This window comes from Mytilus californianus, unplaced genomic scaffold (assembly GCF_021869535.1).
Source record: "Mytilus californianus isolate M0D057914Y unplaced genomic scaffold, xbMytCali1.0.p SCAF_4, whole genome shotgun sequence".
Lineage (NCBI taxonomy): Eukaryota > Metazoa > Mollusca > Bivalvia > Mytilida > Mytilidae > Mytilus > Mytilus californianus.
The window spans coordinates 34,205,652-34,214,140 of record NW_026262690.1 but is presented as its reverse complement, the minus strand read 5'-3'; the positions used below and the strand labels follow the sequence as shown (position 1 = coordinate 34,214,140).

General features: G+C 33.3%; 1 protein-coding gene across 3 annotated transcripts in view; it reads left to right on the top strand.

Moving 5' to 3' along the window:
• Positions 1-262: 262 nt before the first annotated feature.
• The window catches only part of LOC127737937 (tubulin epsilon and delta complex protein 1-like), a 61,785-nt gene continuing 53,558 nt past the window's right edge, over positions 263-8,489 (top strand). For 2 of the 3 annotated variants that reach the window (XR_007999890.1, XM_052248899.1), the window contains exons 1-2: positions 263-427; positions 4,263-4,363. The gene's annotated coding sequence lies outside the window, so the exon portion shown is untranslated. Of the gene's footprint in view, positions 428-452; positions 539-4,262; positions 4,364-8,489 lie in introns of those variants that run through there. The other variant, XM_052248900.1, reaches the window with a different exon arrangement.

Sequence of the window (8,489 nt, the reverse complement as noted above, 5' to 3'; positions counted from 1 at the left end):
ATTTTTTTCAGACAAGTGCCTGTGGTTTACAAGTTACAGTGCCGGCACCCCCTTAGGGTTCTTAAATAAATTTGATGTGTAATAATTAATATAAAGGATCAGAATCTACACAGACAAGCATTTGACTTATAACTAAGACCTTTATAACAGTTTAAACGTGTGTTTATATAGTCTTAGCTTACTATGTGTCCATTAGTATCCATTTCCGTTCCGTTTTATAGTTCCTTATTTTAGTAAAGGCCTCCATTGACCCGTATTTATTTATACCATAAGGTCACACTCATTTTATCATTGGACAATAATGCAAACTACTTATTTTCGAAAATATAAATCATAACAATTATCAACTGTGGTCCCACTGTACGTAAAAACTGTGTCTTGAATGAGTCAGAGCATTATTTGTAAATACCTGGTACAGTGTAAGCAGGTAAGTATTATTTCGCAATATTAATTGTTAGGTACCATTTTTGATATATATAGTAATCTGGAATCTGCAACCAATAAGTTCCAGCTAGGAGTCAGTTAAATTTCTTCTCAGGTGAGTCTGCATGACAGTTGAATTGGTTAATATGATATTTTACACAATTTTGATTCTGAAATTATAAAAAAAATATGGTGGTTTTATCTCCCTTTGCTATGATGTTCGCATGTCAAATCCCACTTTTCTACTAGCTTCACATAAAAGTAGACGATAGTCATTCGCTCTTCAATTAGATGTTTTATGTATTTTATCAGATATAAAAAGTTCTATAATATCATTCATTTTTTATAGATTATAAAGATGATACAATTGTTGACTTAAAAAAACCATACCTTTTCTCCATATTATAAGGGAACAACCATTTTATTTTGGGAAAAGGGAGGGGGCATATTAACCTCAGTTCTGCCAACTTTTAATAATGCAAATGCGTGAGATTTGGCCAAAATCGTAAAGATCAAAGAGAAAAAACAATAGATCAAAGGAAAATGCCGCCAAATAAGCATGAAAATGCGTGAGCGTGAGACTTGGCAGCCCTGTAACCTGTTAACCAGTTATTTTACCAGGGCAGTATAATTATGCGTAATTATTGAGAAATTCTGTAGTTATTACATATGCAAAATATGTTTTCCTGACAAAAATATGATAAACATGATAAATACCATTACCGAATACTTAATAGCCACCTGTAAGCAAGTGAGCTAGGGAAATGCTTCTTTAGCTCAGTCGGTTAAAGCCCTGACTTCTAACAAAATGTCCCAAGTTTGAGTCTTGGAGGAGACATCTAGTGGGAATCATGCTCTCCAGTTACATTTGAAGCCCAACTAAAAAACCCATGGTGGTTTAAGATGATATCTAGCCAGGGTGATGTGTTGTGAGAGTCATAATGGTATGATGACTCTTGAGGAGGGGAAAGTCATGTTGATGGGACTGAACTTGAATAGTTTTTCACATTTTAATAGTCTTGTTCAGTCCTGGAACGGTTTGGAATGTCGCAGTTCTGCTTGCAGATAACTCTTGAGCTGTTTATTATTTATGTTTCATTTTGTTTCTTTGGACTATTTCTTCACAAATTTTTATATATTTAAATTTTAATTTCTGACACATATTTCAAGAAATTGGGTAATCAATTCATGTTGAAAATATTCTGTTCTTTGAAATTTCTAGATCTCAATGGTTATATTATAGTTCTAAACTTTTTTTATTTGATTTTTATAAAAGTAATCTATTTATTTAAATAGTTACCATATTTTTAATCTAAATTTTAAACTTTTTATGATATAGGTAAACAAGATAAGATAAGATAAGATAATTTTATTAACCAATCATGGTGCCCAAAATTTGAGCTATACAATCAAATGAATTACAAAATAAAGCACAGTAAATGATTAGAATGATTAGAATGATTAAAGTACATTTAAACTTAAAACATGAATACACATTCAAACAAAGTAGCATGAATATAAACCATGTAATTGATAAAACATAAAGTTATTTTGGAAGCCAAGTAAAAAAAATAAATAAATGTGACCTGGAGAAATTCCATAATTTTAAAGTCCTAGGTCTATGGGAGACAACTCCTGATCGATTTTATTAAATATTTTTTTCTTTCTATTTTTATGCCCCCGCCGTAGCGGAGGGGGCATTAAGTTTTACCCTTGTCTGTCCATCCGTCCCAAGATTGGTTTCCGTTCTCTAACTTCAGTTTGCCTCAACCAAATGTTATGAAACTTATACACAATACTTATTACCTCAAAACTCAGATCAAGTACAAATTTGGGTAGCTTCACTTTTACAGTTCTTTGAAAATTTTTTGAATTTAAAATTTAAATTAGACAGATGTTGAGATCTAGTATCTTTAATAACAGGACATTTTAAAATAAAATGTAGTTCGTCTTCAACTGCGTTCTTACATAGCTTACACTTTCTGTCTTCAGCTTTAATACCAACATATCTCCCTCTTTCGATTTCAAGATCATGACAGCTAGTTCTAAATCTTGTAATTATATGCCTGTCTTTTTTTGAATTTATTGTTAAATATGGTTCAAACATAAAAATATTTTTAAATTTTCTGTAAGTTCTTAATTTATTGCCAGACTGTATATTGGTACACTTCCCAGAATTGCTTTTTAAACTAGCTACCCAAATTTCTTTAAATTTTATTGTTAGAGAATTTTTTACTTTATTTAACATATGGTTTTGTTTAAAATTTGACTGGTTTGCAAATAGATAGTCTAAACCTAGGAATTTAAATATATGTTTAATGTTTCCTTTCCAAGATTCCTGGTTAGGTTTGTTCAGAGAATGGGATAAATTTATGGCCTCCCATAGGATAATATTTGAAGGTTCAACATCTTTCATAAGATTAATGCAATATTTTATCATATTGATAATTACATAATAAAGTGTAGGGAGTGAACCTAGTTCCCCTCTACATGCCATATTTGATGTTTTTATATTAACGCCAAGGGAAAATTTACAAAGCTTAGTATGAATTTTCTCTAGAACAATATAATCAGTTTCTTTTGATATAAAGTTATCCAAATGTTTTTGTTTCTTATATGGTATATAACCCCAAATTTCAGATCCATACAACAAGATGGGTCGGATTATATGGTTATAATTATGTAATAAAGTACTAGGTTTTGGGCTTTCCACTGAAAAGGTCTTTCTTAATTTGAAATAAGCTTTCATTCCTTTGTTAAAAAGTTCTTTCTTTGCTATTTGGAAGCTCCCAGATACTGAAAAATTTATTCCTAAGTATGTGTAATTCTGTACACATTCTAAAATCTGGTTTCCTCAGGATATTTTAATATTTTTACGTCGTCCTGATTTGTAAGATACAAGAACCTTCGTCTTTTTGGTGTTAACTGTCATTTTACAATCAACTGTAAATTAAAATAATTTATTAACACAATTTTGAAGTCCTTGCTCTGATGATGATAAAAGAACTACATCATCAGCATACATTAAAATATTTAAAGGGTGTGTGTTTAATGGGATTGGGTCACATGTTTGGTCAAAATAGCTTGGCAAATCATTTAAATATATGTTAAAGAGGCAGGGACTAAGATTATCCCCTTGTCTTACTCCTATATTTGATTTAAATAGGTTTGTCCTGTGCTGGTCTATTTTTACACAGGTTTCTGTGTTTCCATACATACACTTTATAATGTCATAAAACTTTGTTCCAACACCTATACATTTAAATTAAAAAAAGGGTTGAGATGTGAGACTGAATCAAATGCACGCTTAAAATCTACAAAGCATGCATACAGAGGCTTCGAATTATTTTTCAAAAATTTTTGAATGATGGTATTTAACACAAACATATGGTCTGTTGTGCGACATCCTTTAGTAAAACCAATTTGCTCACTTCTAATTGTAGAAACAATGTTTTACTTCATTCTAAATCTGTTGCTTAATTTTTATTGCATGCTATGTGTGTGAGATTCAGCTTTGTATTACAGGTTGTTTTATATCTTAGATTGTTTTATGTTATGTATATGTTTTTATATTCGGTCAAAAGCTCCTTAGAGCTTGTGTTGTATATTTTAACTTATGCAGAATCAAAATAAATTTTTCTTATATCTTATATATTGCTTCCCTTTAGTAGTACATGTAGATACTTAGCCAGCCATAAGAGGTTGAGCTAGGGAAGTACACTGACACAGAGGTCCTGGATTATTGTCCTTGAGGAGCTATGTGTGTTTTTCTAGTGAGAATCATGCTGTCTGGTTACAAGTTACTTCATTTCTTAATAAATCTTTGATTTTTATTTTAGAATGTCTTATGCATCAAGAGTATTAGATTTAAAATTGCTGTTTGTGCTATTCCTGTGTGATGGAATGTATACTAATCATCAAGTACATGCAATAAAAAAAGGTATGTAAACACAATGGGGCAGTCAGTTTAAATAGTACATGTAGTATTTGAGTTCATCGATTGATTGAATGATTTTTTGTGTTTAACGCCATTGTCTATATTGTGGCGGTCAGTTTTTATTGGTGGAGGAAACTGGAGTACCTGGAGACAACCACCTACCTGCTGCAGGAAAACTGACATCCTTGTCAATAAAGATCGGAGTCGACCACACATGCCATGTGCCGGGTTCGAACTCACAACCTCAGTGTTGACAGGCTAGTGATATAGTAGATGAACAACATGTACTTAGACCACTCAGCCACAAAGGCCTCTTATTTGAGTTAAGTCGTAATAATAATAAGCATCAGTTAGGGATGGTAATTACAATTTAGTAATCATGAAAAAGGGAGATGACTTACTCAAATGAAAAACAGATAAAATGACTGTTCAGAACATATTACTGTGAACAACAAGATGAGCTACAGGACAGTGTTCTTCTATCCATTTGAGTTTTAATGCTCACCTTACATTTTAACAGAAACTAAAACTCTACATAAGTGGAGTTTTCTTTTGAGATAAATATTGATTTAGAATTTTGATACGACCGCAAAAAAATTTTTGTGGTCGTATATTGGTATGACGTTGGCGTCGTCGTCGTCGTCTGGCGTTGTCCGGCGTCGTCCGAAGACACATTGGTTTTCGCACTCTAACTTTAGTTTAAGTGAATGGATCTCTATGAAATTTTGCCACAAGGTTCAATACCACAAAAGGAAGGTTGGGATTGATTTTGGGGGTTATGGTACCAACAGTAAAGGAATTAGGGGCCAAAAAGGGGCCAAAAATAAGCATTTTTGTAACTTCCAGACATAACTTGTGTGTTAGTTTATGGATCTCTCTGACATTGTACCACAAGGTTCCATATTACAAAAGGAATGCTGGGATTGATTTTGGGGGTACTTGCCTCAAAATTTTAGGAATTAGGGGCCAAAAAAGGGGCAAAAAACAAGCATTTTTCTAGTTTCATGACAATAACTTGTGTGTAAGTTTATGGATCTTTCTGAAATTGTACTACAAGGTTTCATATCACAAAGGGAAAGCTGGAATTGAGTTTGGGGGTAATTGCCGAAACGTTTAGGAATTGGGGGCCAAAAAGGGGCCAAAAATAAGCATTTTTCTAGTTTCCAGACAATTACTTGTGTTCAAGTGTATGGATCTCTCTGAAATTGTACTGCAAGGTACCATACCACAAAGGGAAGGCTGGGATTGATGATGGGGGTAATTGCCTCAAAATTTTAGGAATTAGGGGCCAAAAAGGGGCAAAAAACAAGCATTTTTCTAGTTTCTGGACAATAACTTGTGTATAAGTGTATGGATCTTTCTGAAATTGTACTACAAGGCTCCATATCACAAAAGGAAAGCTGGGTTTGAGTTTGGGGGTAATTGCCCTAAACGTTTAGGAATTTGGGGCCAAAAAGGGGCCAAAAAACACATTTTTCTAGTTTCCAGACAATAACTTGTGTTCAAGTGTATGGATCTCTCTGAAATTGTACTGCAAGGTACCATACCACAAAGGGAAGGCTGGGATTGAGTTTGGGGGTGATGAATCATAAGGGGGTTCAAAAAATTTGGGGGGGGGGTTTCTTTTTTTCCTTTTTTTTTTCTTTTAAAATTTTCAATTTTAAGTTGGTTATTTCTGATTTATATTTAAAAGCAAATTATAATGATATGGTAGGAGATACACACCAAACAGGATGTGTAAATTATTATATAATAAGTATTGTGCAATAGCAAGAAATTTTCAATTGCACAGTATTGCACAATAGCAAGAAATCTTCAATTGCACAGTATTGCGCAATAGCAAGAAATCTTCAATTGCACAGTATAGCGCAATAGCAAGAAATATGCAATAGCACAATATTGCACAATAGCAAGAAATTGTCAATTGTACAGTATTGCGCAATAGCAAGAAATATTTAATTGCACAGTATTGTGCAAAAGAAGATACTTCGTATAAATTGCTTATTTCTTGACCAATTTCAATGGGGTTTTATTCTTGAATACTTGGGGTTCTTTAATATGCTGAATCTAACCGTGTATTTAGTTTTTGGATTTTGGGCCCCATTTTTTAATTGGTCCACATTGAGGTCCAAAGGGTCCAAAATTAAACTGTGTTTGATTTCATCAAAAATTGAATTATTGGGGTTCTTTGATATGCGGAATCTAACCGTGTATTTAGATTCTTAATTTTTGGTTCCGTTTTCAAATTGGTCTACATTAAGGTCCAAAGGGTCCAAAATTAAACTTAGTTTGATTTTAACAAAAATTGAATTCTTAGGGTTCTTTGTTATGCTGAATCTAAACATGTATTTAGATTTTTGATTATGGGCCCAGTTTTCAAGTTGGTCCAAATCGGGGTCCAAAATTAAACTTTGTTTGATTTCAACAAAAATTGAATATATGGGGTTCTTTGATATGCTGAATCTAACCATGTATTTAGATTTTTGATTTTTGGGCCCCATTATCAACTTTGTCCACATTGAGGTCAAAAGGGTCCAAAATTAAACTTTGTTTGATTTCATCAAAAATTGAATTCTTGGGGTTCTTTGATATGCTGAATCTAACCATGTATTTAGATTTTGGATATTGGACCATAATAGGTGAATGTCCAATTTAAAATTTTTAAGTTCTTAGACCACATTCATTCTGTGTCAGAAACCTATGCTGTGTCAAATATTTAATCACAATCCAAATGCAAAGCTGTATCAAGCTTGAATGTTGTGTCTTTACTTGCCCCAACTGTTCAGGGTTCGACCTCTGCGGTCGTATCAAGCTGCGCCCTGCGGAGCATTTTATTTAAAATAATATGAAAACTCTTTAAATTGTCACAAGACATGCAGTATTTTCGTATTTTAATTCAGTTCGTTGATAATGACAATTTTCATTGGGTACAGACATCTATTTTGAGGAGGTTGAATCAATGGTTTATATGTCCATGATGTCTGTAACTTAGGAAAGCCGCCTTTTTCAATTCCAGAAATTATTTGGTATGTGATTTCTTCAAAAATAAACAAAATAAACACAATTTTTACCTGAAAATCTTTTTTGGTAAACTTTGTTTCATTTTGAAGCGTACACATAGCCTTAAAATGTCTGGTGTTTATGTTTGACGCTGGAACAGTACTTTTGATGTCATGCTGTAGACTTCCCAGTGACAAGAACAACATTTTGCAGAATTTGAACAATTAATTACTAAAATGCAATATTCAGTTGCCCTGGAAGTCATGCACCTGAAAAACCTATATGAGAAACCATTTCTAAAATAGTTAAAATGTCTATTATGTTTTATTGTTTATAAAAACAATCGTATCACTAGACGGAAAATTATAAAACAGGTATGAACAAAATTATATAATTTTATAGGCCCGTTTACGGGACGTATTATGGTATACCATTGTCCGTCTGTCTGTCTGTCTGTCCGTCTGTCCGTCCGTCGTCAACATGTCGGACATTAACTCAAAAACGCTTAAACCAATTTGTATAAAACTTTGGTGAATTGTTAATATCTATTGACGTGAGCTCCCTTCCGTTTTTGTCGAGCCTGCGACTTTTGTCGCAGAAAGCTCGACATAGGGATAGTGATCCGGCGGCGGCGGCGTTAGCTTACTTCTTAAAAGCTTTATATCTTAGAAGGTGGAAGACCTTGATGCTTCATACTTTGTATAAAGATGCCTTATGTTACGAAGTTTCCATCTGTCCTTGACCTCATTTTCATGGTTCAGTGACTACTCGAAAAAAAAATTAAGATTTTTTGTAATGTTAATTTCTCTCTTATTATGGGTAATAGGATAACTATATTTGGTACGTGCGTACCTTGCAAGGTCCTCATGCCTGTCAGAGAGTTTTCACTTGACCTCGACCTCGTTTCATGGATCAGTGAACAAGGTTAAGTTTTGGTGGTCAAGTCCATATCTCAGATACTATAAGCAATAGGCTTAGCATATTCGGTGTATGGAAGGGCTGTAAGGTGTACATGTCCAGCTGGCAGGTGTCATCTGACCTTGACCTCATTTTCATGGTTCAGTGGTTATAGTTAAGTTTTTGTGTTTTGGTCTGTTTTTTCTTATACTGTATGCAATAGGTCTACTAT